Source organism: Humulus lupulus, chromosome 2 (assembly GCF_963169125.1).
Source record: "Humulus lupulus chromosome 2, drHumLupu1.1, whole genome shotgun sequence".
Classification (NCBI taxonomy): domain Eukaryota; kingdom Viridiplantae; phylum Streptophyta; class Magnoliopsida; order Rosales; family Cannabaceae; genus Humulus; species Humulus lupulus.
In genome coordinates, this window is record NC_084794.1 from 154,260,577 (window position 1) to 154,285,970 (window position 25,394).

The window sequence follows — 25,394 nt, forward strand, 5'->3', positions numbered from 1 at the left end:
TTTTTAGGTTTTGTATTTTGACCATAACTTTTGACCTCGATGTCGGATTTGGACGTTCTTTATATAGTTTGAAAGCTTTTCAAGATATCTCAAGCTGTATAACCTATGACAAGGTTAGATGTGATTATTTAGAGTCAAAATTTTGAACTAAGCTTGATGTTCTTTGATTTTGATCGATTTTGTTTAGGTTTTGCTTACGACGCTTGAACAGGATCACTCTTGGGTTGTTTTGCTGCCACTTCTGGAATCCAGGTTAGAAACTAGAATATGCACATAGAGCTGGTTGTTTTCTATGCTTATTAGCATTAATTTCATTGCGGGTGATAGTGGCAATCTGTATTCGACAATCGTGCAGAACGTCGGCCGTGAAGGCAGGGTCAAGTTGAGGGTACAGTACCCACTCGCCTGGGATGGACCGTAAGCTTGAAGCCGAAAGACGCACCTTGCTCTGTTGGGCTGTTTGGCAAGGCTACTTGGCTGGGCTATGTAAATGGTTTATGTGTTTAAATTGAGCATATTTGTAAATTGTGAAACTTGTTTATTATTTGTATGGTTAGAATGAATGCATTTATTATCTGTGATGCATGTTGGTTATTGCATATGATTAACTGGAAATTTATTATGCCATGTGGGGTTTTCTTGCTGGGCCTTGGCTTAGCTCGATGGTGCAGGTAAGGGCAAGGGAAAGGTCGACCAACCATGAGTTGGGGAACTTGAGAGTGGCACGTACACGTTTGGCCTGCTCGCCCGCCACAGTCGAGATATTTTGTGAGACATGGAGTATAAAAGTCCAATTTTTTCGTTTAGGCTGACTATTTTGTACACTTTAATGTAATTATATCTTGATAAACCTTTTTGGGACCCCTTGTAAATATTTAAATTTTTAATGAAAAGTTTATACCGTTTGACAAAAAAAAATTAGTTCCTAAACCTTTATTTAATTTTAATTATATTTTTGAGTCCAAGTGACTCGCTTAACGAGTTAAGCACTATTTTAAACACACAGTGTAGGGGTCCTGAATTAGTAGGGTGTTACATTGACACCTGGCTACCCTTCTCGTGGCCCGGAGGAAGCTCCTCAATAACCTGGAGGAAGTGAAGGGAGGAAAGGATCTTGTAGTGAGACTTGGAATATCATTTTGAGGTAAGGTTCTTGGGAAGTGATACATCTAGGAGGATGTACTCCTCTAATGTTGGAAAACTATGGTGAAGTGTGAATGCCGAAAATCCGCCAAGGAAAATAGGTTCGGTCCGTTATTGAAATAAATAGCTAAGGGTCACGTAGTCATTCCATCGGGGTCACACCTATGGGTCTCTTGACCATAATCTAAGAAACACTCCCAATTTGCGAGGGCCAAGTCGCGTCGTGAGGCCGTGTCGCGAGGGCGTCAAGGGCCTGATTCGTATGCCCATCTCGTGAGGCGCCTACCTCGCGCATCCATCGTACAAGGCACTCCCTGCCTCGTTCTTGTCTTGCGAGGTCCTCCATTCCACTTTCCCTTCTCGCGAAGCGGCTACCTCGCACATCCATCTCGCGAGGCGCCCCATGCCTCGCACATGTCTTGCGAGACTATGTCGCGAGGGCCTCAATTCTGCATGCCCATCTCGCGAGGCGCCCCCGTGAGGTACTCCCTGTCTTGTGCATGCCTTACGATTTTGTGTCGTGAGGGTCGCATGTGCCTGATCCATATGCCCATCTCGTGAGGCACCACCGCCTTGTGCACTAAGGCCATGCCACTTGCCAGGCAACCGCACCTGGATGCAGCTGAGGGACAAGGGGTCTTCCACCTAGATACAAGGCACACTTCATTGAGGGCCTCACTATGCAAGGTTAGGCTTGCAAGGCATCTACGCCTGGATGTCGCCACGGGACAGTGGGCCTCGCACCTAGATATCTTCGTGGAGTTATGAGATTCATGTAGAGCAGAGAAGACACTATTATTGATGAGACTCTGGCTATGCAAGACTCGATACCCCTCTATGCATCAAGGGCACCCAGGCTACCCCACTGAAGAATCCATAATTCATTCAACACTTAGCCAAAGACAATGAAACTTAGAGCAATGGTGTATCTTGGACATGTAAGAACAACCATCAAGTACAGGGTGCATATAAGAGAACAGGATGTATGACCATATGGAGGATAGAGACATGACTCTGACATCCGTATTATACTTGTAATGGTGGTACGAATTAGTACAAAGAGTGGAGACACTACTTGCACACCTATGATTGCATATCAGGGCAGACATCACAGCCTCACGCACCTCTACGTCTGGTTCGACTGTCCTGATAATGTACTTATGTATAATTTTGTCCCCCGGGACCACAATGTATCAGGAGCCATTAGAGCTCCACTATAAATAGACCTTCACTCCTTCAGCAAAGGGGTCAAAAAATTGGACATTGTAACCAAAGACTATTGAGTAATACAAATATTTTCCCCATGTTCACTCTGCAACTTGATTCTAAGTCCATATAGCCATCCTAAGTTCTTCAACACTTTTTTACCACTCTCTGTTTACTCTTAAGCTCATATGTTTTCCAATCTAACTTGGTTGACGAGTTCTCACCGTCAACAGTTTGGCACCATCTGTGGGATGGACAACTATCAAGCCGTTGTTCTTCCACCAATTTTGACAAGAAAAAATGCCAAGGTGTTCAAAATGCCTATGGAAATCTCAGGACGTTGAGATCCACCTTGAAGGGGGCCAACTAAAAGCCTCCAGAAGAGACCCTCAACCACCTGGGAATGAAGGTATGCCAGAGGAACATCCAACCCCTAGAGAGGAAAAGGAGGCATCACTCCTGCCTGTCCAACCTAGGGGAGGTCATCATGAACCATCTACAACCCGTGTGGGTGGCCTGAGTACACACTCTCCTCCTCAACCACTGATTGTACCATGCTCCGACCACTAGGATCCATGCCCTTCTTTGCAAAGGCTTGACAATAGTTTACAAGTGAACTCTTTGAGTCCCAGCTCTAAAACTCACTTTTATGAGATTGAGATATGCGAGTTGAACATAAAACATCAAAGGCTGGAAGCCACAATAGAGAACAAGCAGGAGGAGTTGAATGACCTGCTACAAGGGAGGTCAAGCATGAACCTTCCCCATCATAGGAGAAAAAATCATGCACGAGGAGAAACCACCATACCCGTGGATGGTGACAAAACACAACTCTTCATTTGTTATACTCACTCACAATGCAAGGAATAATACACACCAGTGGCGAAACTTGGCACGAACCCCACCTATGAGAGGTGAAAATCTAAGACTACCCCCAAAAGAGCTTCACCTAACTTGAGGGAGAAATTTTACGAGAGAGAGTCTGAGGTAAAAACCACACCCCCCACAGCTCCCCCGAGGGACACAACCAAAGCAAGGGTTCAATCTGAGAACCTGTAAGACTCCTTAAGAAAAAAGAGGTGGGAACTAGACACTGAGATGAAATGCCCTCAAGGCAAGATTATCACTACATCTGGGGGCAAAGAGATGATGAAAATTTTTACCATGATTCGCCCTTCACAAGGGAGATCTACGTTTAACAACTCCCCACCTGCTTGAAAGAGCCTTGCATGGCTCTGTACGAGGGTACTACGGACCCAAAGTATCACTTAGACACCTTCAATAACGTGATGAGGTGAATGGGGGTCAATAGCAGAGCAAAGTGCCATTGTTTTGTCGTTACACTTGCATACAAGTGGTTCAAGAGGTTAAGGCTAGGATCAATCAAGTCATGGTTGCAATTCTTTGGTGAATTTCTTCAAAAACATCATGCAGTCCGTGATTATGCTATGCCAATTACGAGGCTTGCTAACATAAAACAAGGAGAGAATGAAAGTTTGAAGAGCTATATCCATAGGTTCAATATGGAATCAACAAAGTGGGGAAGTTCAACTAAAGCGGAGCTCAAAATGGCTATTACAGCCGAAGTTTGTCCAGGAAGAAAGTTATGGGATAACACGCCGTCTCAGTCAACGGCGTTGACCGATGCATAAAAATCCAATTTAACGTAGTGAAAATTTGTATCGTTCTCCCTGCGCTAGCCACGTGTTGCAACTCAATAGCACCTGCAACAAGTGAGCAGACGGGCCTCACAATAACTTCTCCTCCACACGCAATTGAACTTCAGGGCCCACTCATATAGAGAGTTCTTCACGCACACGCCTAAGGCAATCAACAATAGTTTTTAATTAGTACATGTGGATCCCGCGTAACTGTCCACTCTCTCCATTAGTGCATGAGGTATACTGCCCAATCCTCGAGCAAATGTCCTCCACACATGCTTATGAAGGCAGTTTCAATAAGCTTTTATATCAACATAAATTCCAAGGCTTGGTTGATTTAAATTGCAACAAATTGGTTTTCTCCAAAAAATGATTTCCCAAAAAGATCAAAAGCAAATAAATATACTTTACCTTAAGTTTTGAATTTTAAATAATTTTAGTTACTTTAGAGCCACTATAAGTAGTAGCGTTATGTTTTCTATGGAAGATATACTTTCTTTTAGTAAATTTTATTTATTTTAGTTGTTTTTGAGAGGCATGTGAGTGAATTTTAGAGAGAATTCTAGCACAAGTTTGTGTTTAAATTCCATTCTTCTTCATCTCTTTTAAACCACTCTATGAATTTTGGTGTTTATTGTTTAATTACGTCTAGCCAAGCTTTTATTTAGTTAAAGGTGATTTGAAATCCCTAAACATGTTTTATTTTGTTTATTAGTAATTATGATTTTCTATTTTCGCTTATGTTGATTTACTTATGTTTTTCTATGATTATTGTTTTTATCTTATTTATGTAGCCATTAGATAGGGTTGACATGAATCTATTACCATCTTAGAATTTCTATTCACTTAATAGTATAGGATTTCAAGTGTATTTGTGGTAAATTATGATTAGAGATAAGGTCAAAGTTTTCTTTAATTGTGACAAAAAAATAACCTAATTTTAATGAATCTTGAATTTATTGCTTACATCAATCTCTCTCTATAGAATTTAATATTTTCACTAGGTTGAATCTATTTTATTTTTTCTTCGGGTTATTTAGTGAAAGGAATTAGTCAATAACGCTTACCTTCGATTAATTTGTGTAAGAAAGATTAGGATAACATAGCTTAAGAGTTATCTACGGTTGATAGTTTGATAGGAAATAAGGAATAGTATGATTAGTGAATAAATGGAAAGTGTTCTAAGTGGTAGAGAAGGAGTCCTTAACAGACTAAGATTATTGTTACAGTGAACTTTCTTTCCAAAAGAGTCTATGTCTCATCTCAAAATTCAACACCATATAGTCACTTACATCCAACATCTAACTCGAGTCTTCTAATAGCTCACTCTCTCTAGCACCAAAGTAAAGGCCAAAAATAATGATATAATAGATCTTCAAGTAAAAAAAAGGGAATACTTATGGAATGGGGTTAAATAAAATTAGTATTCTATCTGTTGACAGCATTTTTCGCTATTAACCTAATCTGAGAATTTAAAGAAAGTAATAGACAAGATCACAAGGATTTAACGTGAATCAGGCTATAAAAGAGCCCCAGTCCATGAGTCTCTGATATTTAGTGAGCTTGGGGCTTGTTTGAGCAAGCTCTAATGGTGGTTCTCAGGCATTGTATATATTGCACTGAGTTATAGAGTTTATCCCTTAAAAAAATTTGAACCCTATACAAGGAGATACCCTAGCCCTATTTATAGAGGTTGGAGTCATTAATATTAATCATGTATTATTAATACAAATTCCTCCATTGTGGGGTATTAATGTTGAATTAATACAAAAAGGGATGCACTAAATAGCGAATACGACCCAGGCGGATTGCACATAGCCCATTGCAGCAAGTTGCATATTGAATTTAAGGGAACATGTCTTTGAGTGTCAGGGTGCGGCACACGTTCACCCATGTCAGGCAACGTTGTGGGAAATGTCAATTGTCAAGGGTACGAACTCAACACCACTAATCGAGGCTCACCAAAAGTTGTGAAATGATCTTCTGGTGGCGCATACCTGTGCTGACTAACACGTGACAACTACTCCTGGTCTGAGGACCAGAATCCTAGACCTGGGAGATGGGCGAATGAAGAGAGCCTCTCGGGACGTGGCCTCGTATGGAGACATCCTCACCTCGAGAAAAGATATCTGGGCATGGCCTCACTTGAAGACATCCATGACCTAGAGATTGGCTCGAGAAGTGGCCTTACTTGGACACATCCTAACCTCGAGGACAGACCTTGAGACATGGCCTCACTTGGAGACATCCACGTCTTGGACGGTTTGGGTTTCCTAGAAGAGTTCACACTTTGAGAACCACATGACTTGGTGTGTCATTAATTACTTACTAATTTCCATGTGTCTCATGGTAAAAACATGGACAACACTATCATTCTTTTCCTTGATTTCACTATCATAGTATTTGGGGATGATGTTATTCGGGTTGTAGAGACTTAGCATAAGAAAGACATTGAGGAAGGGACTCTTACCCTCGTTTGTCAAGATGCGAGTAATGTGGCTATTGAAAAATCCCATTGAAGTTGATGGGATTGATGAACAGGTCACTATAGCAAAACCATCTATGAACAATAATCGTCGAGTGTTGTAATACGAGGAAGCAATTGAAAATGTACTAGAAACTGAAGAAAGATAGTAGTTTAGCCTTCTCTCCTCGAATTTTGATCCTTTTCTCCTCCGCATATAAATCATTTCTATCTTTGTTTCTGAATTTTTTATTATCGTTATTATTATCCAGAGCACAAGTGTTTTTTCTTGAACTTCTTTTAAAACATTACAAGCTTTTGCTCTCTTATTTTCAATGGATGGTTTTTACTTGGGAAATTTCACTTTCTATGCCTAATAGTGCATCCTAATTAAAAAAAAAATACCAACATTATTCACATTTTTAATTTAATGCTAATGAATCCCTATGTACCAAAAATACCCCTCCCATTATATTTGTAACAGATCTTTTCTCTATTTCTCTTTTCTCTCTCTCTCTCTCTCTCTCTCTCTCTCCCTCTCTCTCACGAAACCTTCACCCAAACCCACAGTGTGCACTTTCTCTACAATCAAAACCACATTTTTTTTCTCAAATCATTCAAAGCCATCTCCATTGTGTATGTAAGGATCCCAATATCAAAGCCAACATTTATTTTGAGAGATTTTGGAGGAGAAAAATAATGAGTAAGAAGATTGTTCATTTTTTTTTGTGTTGGGTATTCTTTGTTTGCTTTTTATTTGGATATTTTGAACAGATCTGGGTATAGGTTGGTGTGTTTTTTTAATTTGATTAAGAGATTTCTTCATCTGCGATTTTCTATGTTTTCTGCATTTTCTACAACTATTTTTCTGGAAAGGAGCTCTATAGTAGCTCGATAGGGGCTTGATAATAGGTAGACGATAGGTTCTGTTATGAGCTTGATGTTGCTTGATTGTGGATCGATGATGGCTGAATACGTATACCAATCATTTCTTGATGAGTTCTCGATAGTAGTTTCTCGATGGTGCTTGATCAGTGCTCGATGGTGGTTTGATGAAAATACTTTTTAGGCTCGGGTTTTGTGAAAATATTTGTTTCTTAATGTAGGTTCAATGTAGGCTCGATAGAGATCGATTGAGTTCTTTTGACAATTCCTTGTTTTTTTCACAACAGGTTCCATTGCTTATGCTTTTGTATCTTACAATGGTGTTTAGGAAATGTATGGGATGAAGTTGATTTTCAAGGATGCCCAGTGTATATTGATACTGATGTAAAATAATGTAATGTACTTGCAACTTCTTGACATATTGCACAAGGAAGTTCATGTTGATAAAGAGTTGTGTGTGTTGAAATTGGAGGTTACTTGCACATACGGCGATCAACCATTCAAACCCGTTCATGTTGAAAGTAATCTTGGTGTCTGTGCATTCTTAGGAATAAAATCTCAAGTAAGGATTGCCTTGTGTGTCTCTCCTATCAAGAAGATTGTCATTGCAGATCCATATTCCATTCCCGATCCCAATGTTAATAAAGTTCACAGTGAGGTTGGCACTTTTGTTCCAGAAAGAGATCATGTGGGTACTGTTGGTGTTGATAACCTAACTAGAGGTCGTATTTGTTTCCTGAAGGACAACATGTATGAGTACGACCCCTATGTGAATGAAATTCCAGTAGCTGAATTTGATGAGGGATCAAGGGATGATTCAGAGGCATATTATGGTGCAGAAGTTTCTATTGACAGGTTTGATGATTTGCAAGTCGACCAAGTACAAGAAAAGCAGTACCTCCTATTGCATGGGCGAACCTACCAAGTTAAGGACGCTGAACACTTAGTCCAAGCTCTAGTCGTCCTGATGGAACACAAGATAACAATAAAGAGAAAGTTCCAATATTTTCAACAAAAAATTACATAAGATGGAGTGCTCCCACGTTTACGAAAGAGGATATTATGGCCTCTGCTCGATCATAGACATCCTCATCTAGTGCACTGTTGGGAGAAATACACCTTGGGAAGACTTTTGAAAACAAGATAGATTTGAAAACAAAGCATCTATCTTCGCAATGAAGATTAATTGTGAGTTTTTGGTGAATAAGTATGGTACTGATGTGTGGTATATCACATGCAAAATATACCTTTTTTGGAATTCATTCGTTTTACACTTCAGTCATGGTTTGATGAGTGTCGTGGTGAGGTAGAAAAGTGCACATCCAAATTATCACCACTAATGGAGAAAGATTTGGCATGTATTGTAGATGCAACAAGGTATTTGAAAGTCCATGCTCTTGGATAGTTCAAATATCATGTGGTAGACCCAGATGGTGATGATGAGGTGAGTTCAATGACCAAATCATTCTCCTGTAGCATGTTTCAGATTATAGGGATACCTTGTGTTCATGAAGTGGTTGCAGCCCTCAACTGCGATGTCAACATTTACTCACTGTGCTCCCCATTCTACACTATTGAGATGTGGAGGGAGTCGTATAAAGAAACAATTTACCCACCTGGCAACAAGGATGAGTGGACAATTCTCGAGGTCATAAAGAATGTGCAAGTTGGGGTACCCATTGAGAAACAACCAGTTGGTCACCCAAAGAAGATAAAGTTAGGAAGAGCAAAGACAATTTTATCCATCAAATGGCAAAATTCTAGTGAAAGACCATAAGTGTAGTTGGTGTGGAGGTCATGACCACAACAGGGCTTCATGCAAAGCTAGACAATAAATTATTTGTATCAATTTGGTCATGGCCAATGGGCCTCAGTGTGACTTATTAGTCATTTATTTAGGGCAGCGGCCCCAGGCTCACTCTATGGTCACGTATTTAGAGCAATGAGTCTCGGTGTGACATTGTAGTCACTTATCTGAATAGAATGCATGCATGAGTAGGGTTAGTACTGCTAGGCATGCTTATTATGATTCTATGATATGTTATTAACTGCTTATGAGTATGTTTAAGTTTTCTTGCTGAGCCTGGGCTCACACGTGCTATGTGGTGCAGGTAAGGGGAAAGGGAAGCTAGACCAGCGATGAGTTGGAGATCTTGGGTGGCGACGTGTACATATGTGCCTGCTCGACCACCACGGCTGAGGTTTCTCAAAGGAACTTGGATCACACCCTACTTTGCTGCTTAGGTCAGCTGGTTGTACCTTTTTAACTGTAATTAGCCTTTTAAACATTATTTTGGGATCCCATCTACGAACATAAACATTTTAATGAAATGGTTATTCCTTGTGACCAAAATTTTTAACCCTAAACAATTAATCATGTTTAGTTACACTTTTATGGCCAAGAGACTCGTCTAAAGAGTCTATCATTATTTAAAACAGAGTGTAACGGTTTTGGATATCCAGGGCGTTACACCCATTGCTCTCTGTTCCCCATCGAGCCCCTATTGAACTCCATTGAGCTCATATCGAGCTAGTTCAATGCTCCCCATAAAGCTCATATCGGGCCTCCATCGATCTGTATCGAGCTAGTATAAACATTATTACAAATGTATAAACATAAAAAAATTTGTTAAACATTTTAAATAAATAACTCAACCAATTTTCGAGCTACGACTGGGGTCTCTTCAACGTCAAAAACCATGACTGACCGTGAGACCCTATCTTCACATCCCTCAGAATCTTGTTGGGGATGCCTCTAAGCAGCCACTTGCAAAGTGTCCTATACTATTTTGGAGTTGGCTTCGTGAGAGGGTAGATGACCAATGGCTCCTCCGTAGCTGCATCACCATGAGGTCTTTTTCTCATTGGATCAATGTAGTCTTGAAACTAGTCGGGCTTCCGTATTTTCCTCTTAATTTCAACCCTAGCCACCTCCTCAGGGTTGACAATAGCAAGGTCCGGAGTCTCAGGATCTGGTGTCACAACGATGGTGGGAGAAGTGGAGGACCCATCAAATTCAAAATTGCCTAGCATACCCAGTGACTCTGCGTCTGAATCTGTTGCATCACCCCTGAAGCTTCTCGCTCACTCCTGAATAAATGTTAGGTTCTTACTGACTATGTCCATGATCACAGACTAGTTCTTCAGAATGGTCTCCGAGTATCACCCCTCGACTCCCTCCAACCACTATATTAACTGTGTGATATCACGTACAACATCAGAGCAAGCATCATCAAATGTCTTCATTGCCTGGGAAAACTAAGACACCTTCTCGACCACTTTCTCAAAATCCAGGGTTGTCTCCTCCTCCCCATCAGTCTTCTCAGAGTCCTAGTCAAGCTCGGGATAGAGAGGACCATCACCCTACGTCAGGGCATTGTAATATTACACCTCTGCTGATCAGCGCTTCAACAACGGTAAGATAATCAACTGTAACCAACATAAAACATTGATTTAAGTCATATTATCATAAAATATAGACATATATCTAAACATAACTACTTATTGTCCATCAAATATCACTTACAATGCTCTTTGAAAACATTTGTGAAAGAGTAGACTTGGTGAAATCCTTATTCTTCCGGTGCAACCAACTAAGCATGCTCGAGACCATATTTTCGGAGTTCACAACAAACTCCTGTGCAACTAGTTGAATGGACTCATACACCAAATACTATAATGGCGGGGAAAAACCATAGAAACTATACTTCGAATCTCGTTGCACCTTCCCATCCTTCTTCCTATCATATAACACCCTCTCGTGATGCATATCCTTCTTACAAGAATTGACAAGCTTCTTGAAAGAGAACTTCCCCCATGGTTAGCTTAAGAAGTATGCTATCTCCTCAACCAGCTTCAGTATATCACGCCATAAATTCAACTTTCCCTCTGGCACATTTAGAACCCCCTCAACCAAGAAACAGAGCCCTATCTTGTACACATCTTCGACAACAATGCATGTATTGAAAGAATTCTCCAGTTGTAGGAGCTTTACTTTCTCAGCATCATTAAAATACATATTTATTAATCATTCACTGGTCAGATGCTCATTTACATCTGCTTGTGATGGTCCAGAACTGAAATTTAACCCTGTCACTAGAGCAAACTCTCCCATGCCGAATCTATAGGCCTTCAAGCCCAAAAAGAAATGCACCTTGTTGACTGCCTTTTTTGCTATCAACCTAATTGAGATTTTAATGAAATTAATGGAAAAGAACACAAGGATTTTACGTGGTTTAGGTTATAAAAGAGCCCTAGTCCACGAGTCTAAAGAATGACCTATTGTACACTTATGCAGCTTTTGCCTTATGGGCATTTGACTGGATTCTAAAAAATTCCTAGATTTTGATGATGTTCATAATCTCTCGTGGTGTTCTCTGGTGCCCACTCTTTGGCCTCAAGGACACCCCATGTCCTTAGACATTCTTTCCTCTCTTCCGCTCGAGCATTAGTCTTAGGGGTTCTTGTTTAGACCCATATTTCTTCGGGCCAAGGCGCTAACTGCTTGGTTTGTTGTTTTAGATGTATGAGGAGCTCCACCGACTACACAAACAAGGGTTCTTCGCCTTTGACACTGAGATTTTATAGATGGCTCAAGAAGCTAGGAAACACCCCGAGAAGAATAAATGAGCGGCTAGTAGCAGTCAAGCCCTTGTAGTAGGAGAGGACCCCACCCTAGCGATGGAAAAAACCCTTTGAGTTGGCATCGTAGAGGAAGAAACCAATGAGGATTAGAGGCCAATGTACAAACCCTACACCACTGTGGGATTCAAGGTAGAGGCGATCCCCAGAAAGGATGAGAGGGTGCATGAGAGAATCCACGGCCTCGAGGCCTTGGAGAGCCTCTCTTCTCCAGGCTGGTGCAACCTGCCATTGCACCAGTACTATGTCGAATACCTCAAGTTCGTCGACATAGCTCCTTTCCAACTGTCTCAGACTGGACATCGAGTGTTGGTCGGGCTCTATGTTCTATATAGGAGATAGAGCTTGCCCGCACCTTCCCTAGCTGAGATAGTGTATCTCTATAGCTTCTGGCAGTGTCAGACCCACCGCGAGCAGAGCAATGGATGAGTATGGCCACCTCAATCCTTGACTTTATGGGGGTGGTAGGTAATTATAAGGTGGCCTGCAGCACTTACATGTTTCGTGAAGATGCCTGCATTTGGTGGGAGGTTGTATCTTAGACCCGGAATGTTGCTGCTTTGAGTTGGGATGAGTTCAGGGATTTGTTTAGCGAGAAATACTACAACTACATAGTTCGAGCTACAAAGGCAGATGAGTTCACCAGACTTGTTCAGACCAACATGATTGTGACTTAGTATGCCTTAAAGTTCAACAGGTTCGCCAAGTTTGCTTCTGAATGGGTGCCAACTGATGTTTCCAGGAGAGACAGGAGCACAGGATGTTAGGATCACCTTAGTGCCTCGGGTTACCACATATGCTCAGGTAGTTGAGAAGATCCTTATTACTGAGGGTGCAGTGGAAAGGATTTGGCACGAGAGCGTCCTGAGATGTGATGCTAGGAGGATGGTACCTCCATTTACTGGGTCTGGTAGGGGTGGAGGCCCTAGTGACTAGAAGAGGAAGACCCCTGGTAGTTCCACTACTCCTTGTCCTGACAGGAGGGGTCGATGTACTCAGAGTAGCTGCCAGGGCAGCAATGAGACCTGAATGAGTTATCCAGTGTGCACCAGGAGCCGAAGACGCCATGTGGGAGAATGTCATGCTAAGGCATGCTTCCTTTGTGGGGGGTAGTGGGACATTTTCAGAGAGAATGCCCGTAACAGAGGAGAATAGAACAGAAGAAGGTTGATAGTTTTGTGCCAGCTCGAGTTTTCACAGTGACCCAGTCATAGGCTGAGGCTAGTCCCTCAATAGTGGCAAGTCAGATTTCTAGCGTTGGCTCTATTTACACTGTACTGATTGATTCTAGTGCTACATGTTCATTTGTCTCTAGTAGAGTGGTTGATAGACTGTGTAGGCTTTGTAATTTCTTTACTATGGGGTTTGGGACATTATTACCTACTGGGGAACTAGTAGTTTCTAGGAGATGGATTAGATCCTTGTCAATACAGGTGGATGGTAGAGAGTTGTTAGTATACTTGGTTGAGCTAGCTATGGAGGATTTCAATATATTTTTGGCATGGATTGGTTAGCCAAGTATGGGGCAACCATAGATTGTAAAAGGAGGATGGTGACCTTTGAGCTTGATGGAGAGGACCCGTTCGTATTTATGGGCTCTATGAATGGGCCTCGTATTCTGATGATCTCAGAAATGAAGGCTAGAGACCTATTTTAGGGGAGCCGCATAGGATTCTTAGTGAGCGTTGTGGATACCACCAGGGATTTGCCAGTTGGGCCGACAAAGACCAAATAGGTCTATGAGTTTTTGGATGTATTTCTAGATGACCTACTGAGATTACAGCCACAACGGGAGATTGAATTTGTTATAGAGTTGGCACCAGGGACAAAACCAATATCCAAAGCACCATAAAAAATGGTTCCGGTAGAGTTGAAGGAGTTGAAGGTACAATTACAAGAGTTACTGGGTTTGGGATTTATTAGACCCAGCTTCTCACCATGGGGTGCGCCAATGATGTTTGTTAAGAATAAATATGGGACATTGAAGGTGTGTATCGATTACAGGGAATTGAACAAGCTGACTATTAAGAACAAGTACCTGCTACCAAAGATTGATAACTTATTTGATCAGTTGCAGGGTAGGACAGTATTCTCAAAGATCGATCTTCGATCTGGTTATCACCAACTGAGGATCTAAGATGAGGATATTCCAAAGACAGCCTTTCGCACCAGATATGGACATTATGAGTTTCTGGTCATGTCATTTGGACTGACCAATGCCCTAGTAGCGTTTATGGATCTAATGTACACGGTGTTCAAGGACTACCTTGACAAGTTTTTGATTTTCTTCATTGACGATATTCTAGTTTACTCTCAGACAGATGCAGAACAAGAGCAACATCAGTGATTGGTACTGTAGAGGTTGAGGGAGCACAAGTTGTATGCCAAGTTCAAGAAGTGTGAGTTCTGGTTGCCTCAGGTGACCTTCCTTGGTGACATTGTTAGCAAAGATGGAATTAAAGTTGATTTGGCTAAGAATGAGGCAGTGAGAGACTGGCCAAGGCCCAAAAGTGCCTCAGAAGTCATGAGCTTCCTTGGATTGGTAAGATATTGCTGACACTTTGTAGAAGGATTGTCGAGGATTGCTACACCACTGACAAAATTGACATGCAAGAATCAAAAGTCAGTATGGTTAGAAAAATGTGAGAATGGCTTACGGGAGTTGAAGCGACGATTGATTACAGCTTCAGTACTGAGTCTTCCATCAGATCAGGAGAAGTTTGTGGTTTACTGTGATTCATCACTAGGTGCTTCTAGAAGATCCCAGACAGAATTTGAGTACATGGACTCAATTTCTTGTTCCATGGTTTTGAGCCATAGTAGCTTTTCAAGGCTATCCATTTCTTGTTAGAAAGATAATGGATCATCATCACCAGTGTCACCAATAACCATATTGATTTCACCATCCAAGCCATAGCAAACTGGTTTCCTAGAAACCCTCCCACTACGACAAGGCTCTGTGACTGTTTGCTCAGGAATAGTGGTACTTTCTTCATTTAAATTGACTTGCATCAGTTAGACATGAAGAGTGGGAACTTCATCATCAACTCATGTTGATGACAATGGAACATTGGTTGGAGTCAATTCTTCAACCATCTCCTCTAAAACTACTTTGCTGTGTGGTTTGATGTTTTGGACATAGTCATTTTCCAAAAAAGTTGCATTCGTGAAAGTAAACACTTTCTTTTCTAAATGACTATAGAAAAGTCCACCCCAAGTAACTTTAGGATATCCAACAAACAGGAAAACTTCAGTTCAAGGTTCTAGCTTTCCCTCCTTTTTCCTCAGGATATGGGCGGGACAACCCTAGATTCTATAATTGAGTAAACTAGGTTCACGACCATTCCAGCATTCTAAAGGTGTTTTAAGGATTGATTTGAATGGCAAGACATTGAGAATGTCGTTTGCGATTTCAATTGCATGTCCCCATAACGAAGTTGGTAGAGTTGAGTAACTAAGCATGCATCTAACCATTTCCAATAAAGTTCAATTCTGGCATTCCACTACACCATTTTGTTGCGGAGTACCCAAGATAGTAAGTTGTGATAAAATCCCAAGTTAAGTTAAATGATCTTGGAACTACATATCCAAATATTCTCATCCCCTATCACATCGCAAGATCTTTAATGTTTTACCTAATTAGTTCTGAGACATAGTTAAGAATTCCTGAAACTTTGAAAATGTTTCTGATTTCCTATACATTAGGTAAAGAAATGAGTATCTAGAGTAATCGTCAATGAAAGTGATGAAATACCCAAAACCATCCATGGCTTATACATTCAAAGGTCAACAAATATCTGAATGAACAAATCCAAGTGGTTCCTTGGCCCTATCACCATTTGCAGAGAATGGACGCTTGGTCAGTTTTCCTTCTAGACAAGATTAAAAGACAGGTAATTCACCTAAGGTAAGTTCCGTCAAAGGTCTGTCCTTTGTAAGTCTTTGAATCCTATCATAGTCAATATGACCTAGTCTCAAATGATATAAATACGTCATGTTATCGTTATCAGTCTTTTGACGTTTATTGGTCCTAGGTTTAGCTACTTTGAATAATTCATTATTAAGAGCGATGGGTTTGTTAGGTCGCAGAATATAAAGCTCGTTTTCCAAACATGCAATACACAATTGTGATCCATTGAAAAAATAGATATTGTTGATGCTCATAATCTCATCAAGGGAAAATCCAAGGTCGTCACCTGGGCGTACTCCGCCCCCCCCCCCATTTCGCATGGCCATCAAATGGGCGAGGCCCTCGTGATCCGCGAGGCCACCAAGTCGCGAGGCGCCATGTCGCGTGGCCATCAAATGGGCGAGGCCCTCCTGATCCGCAAGGCCACCAAGTCGAGAGGCGCCATGTCGCGTGGCCATCAAATGGGCGAGGCCCTCCTGATCCGCGAGACCATCCTAGGGGCGAGGCGCCCTATTCCGCGAGACCATCCTATGGCGAGGCCATCCTAGGGGCGAGGCGCCCTATTCCGCGAGGCCACCCTAGGGGCGAGGCGCCCTATTCTGCGAGGCCACCGAGTCGCCTTCCGCGAGGCCACCAAGTCGAGAGGCGCCATGTCGCGTGGCCATCAAATGGGCGAGGCCCTCCTGATCCGCGAGGCCACCAAGTCCCGAGGCGCCATGTCGCGTGGCCATCAAATGGGCGAGGCCCTCCCGATCCGCGAGACCATCCTAGGGGCGAGGCGCCCTATTCCGCGAGGCCATCACAAGGGCGAGGCCATCATATGGCGAGGCCCTCATATGGCGAAGCCGTCCCGTTCCGTGAGGCCCCTGGGCCACTCCTACCATGCCCATGCGCGGGGCCGAGGGAGGCTGCGAGACGTTAATTCATCTCGCGAGGCCCATCCCGCGAGGCCATTTCGCGGGGCCGTCGCATGGGCAAAACCTCCCCACCTCGCGAGGCCATCTCACGGAGCCGTCGCGCGGGCGAGGTCCCCCTATCTCACGGGGCCCTTAGGCCACTCCAACCGAGCGAGGCCATCAGCAGCGCCCCGTACGCGGGGCCACGCAAGGAGCAAGGGTCGAACCCCTGAAAGTCTATCAACCCACCATCTTCTCGGGACGCCGACGCCCCGTAACTTGACACGTATGGCCCAGAGGCGTCTTGCCTCGTACGCTAAGACGTAGAGCGAGGCCAAGCACTTATCGCCCACGCCCGTGGGTAACTTTAGAATGCTCCAGGCATCCTGTACCAAAGGCCCCGTTCTCTACACCTCGGGATCCCCATGTTTAGGAGGTCCCGTACGGGTCGAATGCGACATATTTGTACGACCAAGTACTAGGTACGGATACCAGTGCCAGTGAGGTTGCTGGGGTAAGGATCATGGTCCGTACGTCTACGGCCATGGGTCAGAACCGACACCACTACCTTCTGCACCAATACACCTGCTACCACACCTCAGGAAGGGGTACAGACAAGTAGTGGAAACATCCCCCTGACACCTGCTCCTGTACGGGATGTACAACCACTACCACTGAAACCATACCCCTAATACAGTACGTTTGTACCACCTGGTCCTCGGGACCACTATGTACCTAAGGCCATTAGAGCCTACTATAAAATGAATTCCAAGGCCACCTGAAAGGGGGTTGGAAATTTTACTGTAGCAGAGACGTTAGTGTGAATGAGATACTGAATTCTCCATTGTTGTTATTCCATTGTTCTTGAGTTATTGTTCAAGTTTTCATAGCTTTCCAATTAGCGATTTTAATTTGATAATTTTTCCAACTTAACTTCGTTGACGAGTTCTTACCGTCAACAGTTTGGCGCCGTCTGTGGGAACGTTAGTTTTAAGCTACTGTTCCACCATTATTTTCGACAAGAAGAAGATGCCGAGACGCTCGAAGCGACTAAGGGAGACGCAGGAGGTCGAAGTTCACTTAAACGGAGTCCAGCTGAAGGCCTCCATGAAGGACGCTCCTCCACCCAGGGACGTGGAGCCCCCGAAAGACCCTGAGGTTCAAGGAGGAGACAGGGTGGCCTTATCACCGGCTGCTCCACCTGGGGGGAGTCCTCCCAGAGCACCACCGGTGCACGCTGATGAGTTCCCTCCTCCAAAACCGCCGCGGGCACCGAACTCCGGCCGGCAAGACCCGGGCCCTTTTGCCCATAGGCCTGACAAACACCCCCGGGTCCACTCCGTGAGCTCGAGTTCAAAGTCCCGATTTTACGAAGAGGAGATACGTGAGCTCCACCGTAAAAACCAAAGGTTAGAAACTACCTTGGAAAACATGCAAGAGGTCCTTAACGGCTTACTGCAGGGTAAGTCCAGCATAACCTTGCCTAAGAGAAAAGAGAAAGGCAAAGGTGGGGTGGAGACCACTGTGCCAGTGGATGATGGAAGAACCCGACACTCAACTAGCAACACCCCCACGCGAAGCAACATGATCACCCCGAACCGCCTAAGCAGGCCCAAAGGCCAGCGCCGAGAACCACCGCTGCCCCTCAACGTGAGGATGAGGTCACCTCCAAAAGAACGCCCCCAGACTTGCGGGAGGAGATCAACAAGAAGAGGGCAGGCAAAGGAACCACACCCCCTAAGGCGCCTCGAGAAGGCAAGGGAAAGGCAGATCCTAGCCCATCCACTCTAAGAGACTCCCTCAGCAAAAGGAGGCAAGACTTAGACACGGAGATGCGGAGCTTGCGGAGCAAGATTGTCACCGCGTCGGGTGGCCAGGCCTTTGAGGAAGACTTCGACCATGAGTCACCCTTCGTGCGAGAAATTCAGGCAATCCGGCTCCCTACCAATTTTAAGGAGCCCAATATGACCCCTTACGAGGGGAACACGGATCCAAAGTACCACCTGGATGCGTTTAACGATCTCATGAAATTGAGGGGGATTGGAAGTGGTGCCAGGTGCCATTGCTTTGCTGTCACTCTGAAAGGACCCGCCTACAAATGGTTCAAAAGGCTAAGACCAGGGTCCATCAGGTCCTGGCAGCAGTTCTCTGACGAGTTCCTCCAGCAGCACCATGCCGTGCGGGACTACACGATGCCAGGTACCAGCTTGGCCAACGTGAAGCAAGGGGAGAAGGAGAGCCTAAAAAGCTACATTCACCGGTTCAATATGGAGGCCGCGAAAGTGGGGAGCCTAACGCGCCGGGAGTTAAAAATGGCCATTACTGCTGGGGTGCTCCCAGGGAGCAAGTTGTGGGACAACATGCTAAAGAGGGAAGTCACCGACTTGGATGACTTCTATGAAAGAGCACAGAAGTACATCCGTGTGGAGGATGGCCACGCAAACCTGAAGGCCGGAAAGGAGGAGCCCCACGCAAAGCCCCCAATTAACGACGGGCCAAATATAGCTAAGAAGAAGAGGACGTATGAGGGGTCGAGAGACGACCCGCAGAGGAAGACCAAATGAGGGGGTGATCATAGGCCAATGGCCTATACTTACTATACGAACCTCACTGACACCAGAGAGCATATTTACGTCACCAATGAAGATCGAGTGCCCTTCAAGAAGCCCCCACCAATGAGAAAGGATCGGTCCAAGAGGGACCCCAGTGAATACTGCCAATACCACAAGGACATTGGACACACCACGGCAGAGTGTATCCACTTGAAGGAGGAAATTGAGGAGCTCATCCGCCGGGGGCACTTAGGCCGCTATGTCAAGAGAGAAAGGCAAAGGCTAGAAAACGAGCCCACAGCGCCCCAGGCACAGGAGCGAGCCCCAGAGATACAAGGGGAGGTCCGCACCATTTTTGGAGGCCCAGGATTTGGAGGAGATTCTAGGAGGGGACGAGATAAATATGTAAGAGAGGCTCGACGAAGTCCGCCCCCCTGCGTCATGAGTTTAGAACAGCGACCCCCGAAGAGTTTCAAGGGGGAAAACGACTCGATAACGTTCACTGAGGAAGATGCACGAGGGGTACACTTCCCCCACAATGATCCGCTGGTGCTGACAGTCCAGTTGGCAAATATGCGTGTACATCGAGTCCTGGTGGACAACGGGAGCTCAGTGGACATCATATATCGCCCGGCTTTGGAAAAAATGGGACTGGGCATTCGTCACCTAAAGCCTTGCCAGTCATCACTATACGGATTCACAGGGGATTCAGTGCAACCCCTTGGGATGATTGAGTTGACACTTACCATGGGGGAGCAACCCTGCCAAACCACAGTCATGTCTAACTTTGTTGTTGTAGATTGCGCATCAGCTTTCAACGCGGTATTAGGGAGGCCCTCCCTGAGAGAATTGAAAGCCATAACTTCAATATATCACTTAGTTGTCAAGTTCCCGACCCCAAGGGGGATCGCGAGTATGAAAGGAGAACAGAAGGAAGCAAGGGAGTGTTATAACACCTCACTTCGCACGCCTGCAAAGCCGCGTGAGCCGATGGCCATGGTGGTGCATGAGGCGATAAGCATGCCCACAGGGGGTCCGCAGGAGCTGGACCCTCGGGTCGTGGATGAGGCAAGAGCAGAACCGGTAGAAGAAGTAGAGGAGGCTACGGTGACGGAAGAGCCCTTAAGGAAATTGAAGATAGGAAGAAGCCTACAAGGTGACGTGAAGGAAGAATTGATAAGATTTTTGAAGGATAATCTAGACGTGTTTGCATGGAGTCATGAGGACATGGTGGGCATAGACCCCCGCGTAATGTGCCACCACCTGAACATCTCCCCAGGAGCTAGGCCCGTCAGGCAGAAGAGGCGGGCACTCGATCCAACAAGGTACGCAGCGTTAAAGGAAGAGGTTGACAAGTTGAAGGCCAACGGGTTCATCCGTGAGTCCTTCTATCCTGTGTGGGTATCAAACCCAGTACTCGTGCCGAAGCCAAACGGGAAGTGGAGGACTTGCGTTGATTTCACGAATTTGAATAAGGCTTGTCCCAAGGACAGCTTCCCACTCCCCAGGATAGATCAGTTAGTAGACGCAACAGCGGGGCATGAGTTACTAAGTTTTATGGACGCCTACTCGGGATACAACCAAATCCCAATGAACCCTGCAGATGAGGAACACACGTCATTCATTACAGACAAAGGGCTCTACTGTTATAAGGTGATGCCCTTCGGGCTCAAAAACGCGGGAGCCACCTATCAAAGGCTGGTGAATAAAATGTTCGCAAATCAGATAGGAAGGAATATGGAAGTGTATGTGGATGACATGCTAGTAAAGACCAAAGTAGCAGCAGAGCTCAACAAAGACCTTGGTGAGATGTTTGACACGCTCAGGAAGTATCAGATGAAATTGAACCCAGCCAAATGCACCTTCGGGGTATCCTCAGGAAAATTCTTGGGCTTCATGGTCAATTCCAGAGGAATCGAGGCCAACCCTGACAAGATAAAGGCACTCATAGAAATGAGCCCGCCGAAGAATAAGATGGAGGTACAATGCCTAACAGGAAGGGTGGCGGCCCTTAATAGGTTCATCTCAAGATCCACCGACAGGTGCCTCCCATTCTTTGACATCCTCAAAGGGAGCAAAAAGTTCGCTTGGGATGAAAAATGTGAGGAAGCCTTTGTCAGGTTGAAAGAGCACCTGGGGAAGCCGCCCCTGTTAGCAAAGCCAGAGAAGGGCGAGAAGCTGTATCTATACTTGGTGGCCTCGCGGCCAGGAAGTCTAAGCTTTCGGTCAGGGCTATGTGGTTGGCTACATCTGTGGGAAGGTGCTCCCAAACACACGAGACCCAGGTGCAGGAGTACTGGGGGCAAATTGGGAGGGACCCTACCAAGTTGCTCAGTGCATCCCCCCAAACACTTACAAGCTGGCGCGCATGGACGACACCATCGTACCCCGGGCATGGAACGCGGAACACCTGAGGAAGTACTACCAGTAAGGCGCCCATGCCCACGGATAAAAGCACAAGTGTAGCACGCTGCCTTGATATGGTAGGAGGAAATCAAAGAGGTTACCTAGATAACCTCCTAAGTAGGCGTGAGCCTTTTTATTTTGTTTTATGTGAAAATCACCTATGTACCGTTGCAACTACATGTATGAGACCATTATGTTACGAATATAATGAATGAAACCACGTATTATAAGTAAAACTGTTAGCCTCTTCGTGTGTTATTTTTTCTTCAGTACCCAGGCATCAGCCAAACTGTCCGCCGAAATAAATTTCACCAAACACTTGGGGGGCAGGACAGGGAGTGGTAACACAGCTAGCAAGGGAAGCTTGAAAAGGACCCTCTAACGGAGGGTCTTGGAAAGGACCCCTCGCCCTCCTAAAAAAGAGGCTCCTAAAAAAGACCCCCTGATAAGGGATCTTGAAAAGGGCCCTCAATTAGGAGGAGCCTAAAAACGACCCCCTATGCATTAGGAGGACCCGAGAAGGACCCCTTTTATCGGGGCCCTAGACGAAGCCCCTAAACATAGAAAGTAGTAAAAAGACCTTGCAAGGCCTCCCCTGAGTTTACGAGGATTAGCTACCCTCGTGAACATCAAGGAGGCCAAAAGGCCTTACGAAAGAAAAATATATATATATAGTGACAACACTAATAAGTCTAGAGCGGCCACCAAGCCGCCTAGCCAAAAAGGGTCCCAAAAGAGACCCTTGCCGAAATAGTACTATGCAAAAGGACGAGAGGGACGCCTCTCGCAAAGAAATAATAAGCGCGCGCAAGAAAAACCTAAAAGGATAGCTAAGACCCAAGGGGTCAAAATATCCTTACAAAAACCACCAAGAGGCACCAAAAGAGGTCCTAGTGAACCCTCTCACATGGGATCCAAAGGACCTCCAGCCTAACAAATAAAAGAAGGGAACCAACCAAACCCCGTCATACAGGCATAAAAGGGCCTCAAATGAAGTAGAACAAGAAATAAACAGCAGCATCATATGTATTCATACATTAAAAAAAAGAAAGATGCAAGAGAAAGTTCTCAAGATAGTACAAAGGTTACTAACAAAAAAGTAGCACTGGTGATGACGTTACAAAATAAAAAGCAAAAAAGGAGCGAGACTATTTCAAGGCCTCCTATAGTGGGCACTCCACCAGGCCGCTCGGGCAACAGCTTGCTCGCCGAAAGAGGAGAAGTCAAAGTTGGGATCCTGCCTCCACACATTGTAAAAGGCCCGGTCTATAGACTTGCGCTCGGTTATGACCCTCTCCTCTTCCCAGGAAGCCTTCTCCGCCTCCAAGGAAGCGACCTTCTCCTGAGCCGACTGTAGTTCGGCCCTAAGGGCCTCTACTTCAGTCCCCATTTGAATAACCATCTCATGCGACCCGGAAGCAGCGGCCTTGGCCCCCTTGAGCTCGCGCTCCAAGCATTTGACCTTGCCCCTCAGCTCCTTGATCTTAGTCTTCAACTTATCATTCCTCGAGTCCGACTTGGCATACTTAGTCCGAGCCTTTGACAATTGGACCTTGGATGCGCTGAGTTCATTTTCGAGCTCCTGGACCTGGACTATGAGGCCGTCCCTCTCAGTGGTAGATGCGGAAAGGATGCCAGTCGAATCAGCATGTCGAAGAGACACCATATAGACCTGCACAAGAAAATCAATGGCATCAGCAATAAGTAACAAAAAGAAGAACACAGGTGCATCTACGCATAATGCTAATCAACGCAAGGTGCAAAGCCTCACCCAGGCCGCAGCACGCCTTAGCATCTCCTCGAGGTCTGACTGAGTCACATTCCCCAGGCCCCTCCAGTCGGAGACAGGGAGACTCGCAGCTATTGGAACGAAACGCTGCCCATAAACTGAGGCCATCCTGGTCACCCAAGCCTCTGCCTCCACGCTAGGAATATCTGGTTGGACCGGAACAGACGACCCACTCGCCGAGGCAGGAGGAGGCGCAGCAGAAGAGAAAAATTGAGATTCTGGTGCATCAGCAGGGAGCTCCACGAGCCCGACGAAATCAGCATCCGATGCGCCGAGGTCATGAGGGGTCGGAGGGAAGGCATCGCCGCCATCATGGCCAGGAGGGGCGTAGCATCCTGCCGTGGCCTGCAGGTCCAGAGGGTGAAAGGCCGTGTCCTGGACGTGGGGGTCATGAGGAGGACATCCCCCTGGGGATAGGGGGGCATCCTCCATCTCCACCTCAACCGCATCCTCGTGCAGTGATGGCCCAGCCGACGTAGCCACAACCTTCTTAGACCCAGTGATCGACCACAGGAACTTAGAGTTAGTGACCGGGGACAATTGGTGGCGGGTGAGATTTTCCACCGTAAAAAGGATCGTCGCCTTCTTCTGAGCGGAATCTGCAGCAATGAGTTTGCCTATGGCCTCCGCCTCAGACCCAATGATCGAAGGATCCGCAAAGTACCCTACAAGAACCACGTCAATATCAATACAAGCGAGAGTGCAAAACAGTAAGTTCTAGTAAGAGAGAAAGAAGGATCAGGATACTTACTAGGATTAGCACGGAAGCTTTCACGAACCGAGAGAGGTCCCTCTACCCAAAAAAAATCTTGCTTCCATGGCCCGATATTGGACACTGAGCCCTCTATTAAGGGGAGCTCACTGTTGGCCTTTTGCAAGTAGTAGAAGCCTTTACACCTGGGCAATGCTATAAAGTTATACAAAGTATGCACCTCCTGCGCCGTCGGGGCATGTTTCTCGTTGTCCTTAAACCAGACGAAGAGGCAACTTAAGGTCAGCCAACTGTTGGGTGACAGTTGGAGAGGGGCCAAATCAAAATAGTTGAGAACCGCCACGAAGAATGGATGCAGAGGAATGGTGCCACCCGCCTTCAGAATTTGTTCGCTCAAAGCCACAAAGCCCCGTTTAGGGCGATCAGCCCGGCAAGTCTCTTGAGGAGCGTGCAGGACATATTCTGGAGGAGCTCGGTAATGTTTCACAATTGCCTTCAATTTATTCAGAGACACGTGGGACACTAGGTTGGACGCCAATAGGGGGTGTCGTCTTCTTCCTGGACGGACACCTGTCTGCGTGCCTTCGACATATCTGCAAAATCAAAAGAAGCATGTGAGGAAGAGGCAGAGCACTTAACCCTCCATTTTCTCCTCCTAGCAAGGGTTTTCCATCGGGGGAGCGATGGCGGAAGCGTTAAGCCAGGATCAACGGAGACTAGGGGTTGAGGAGAGGAGTTGATAGCCCCGTGACCGTCATCAAGCGAAGGGGGAGTGGGAGGTTCTGGCGGAATGTGTCCCTCCATAAACTCTAACTCCCACCGCAATTCAAAAAGAGCCGTCCTAAGACGCCCTATATGGTCACTAAGGCCCGGGGGTGAAGGTCCTCCGTCTCCCCTCGACGCCGAGTCGATTTCGCTCTCTACCACCCAAATTTTATGCCTAAGATCAGCCATGCACTCGAGGTGGCGAATGCGGGCCTGCCTCAAAGAATCATAGTCTTGATAAGGGTTTCCCTCAAAGGACTCAGGGTCTGAAGACAGGTCGATAAACTCAGCCCTCGAGGGTATGTCGGGCGGGCCCTCACTGGCCATGAAACCACGTCCCAACAGCAAAGAGGGGGTCACGTTT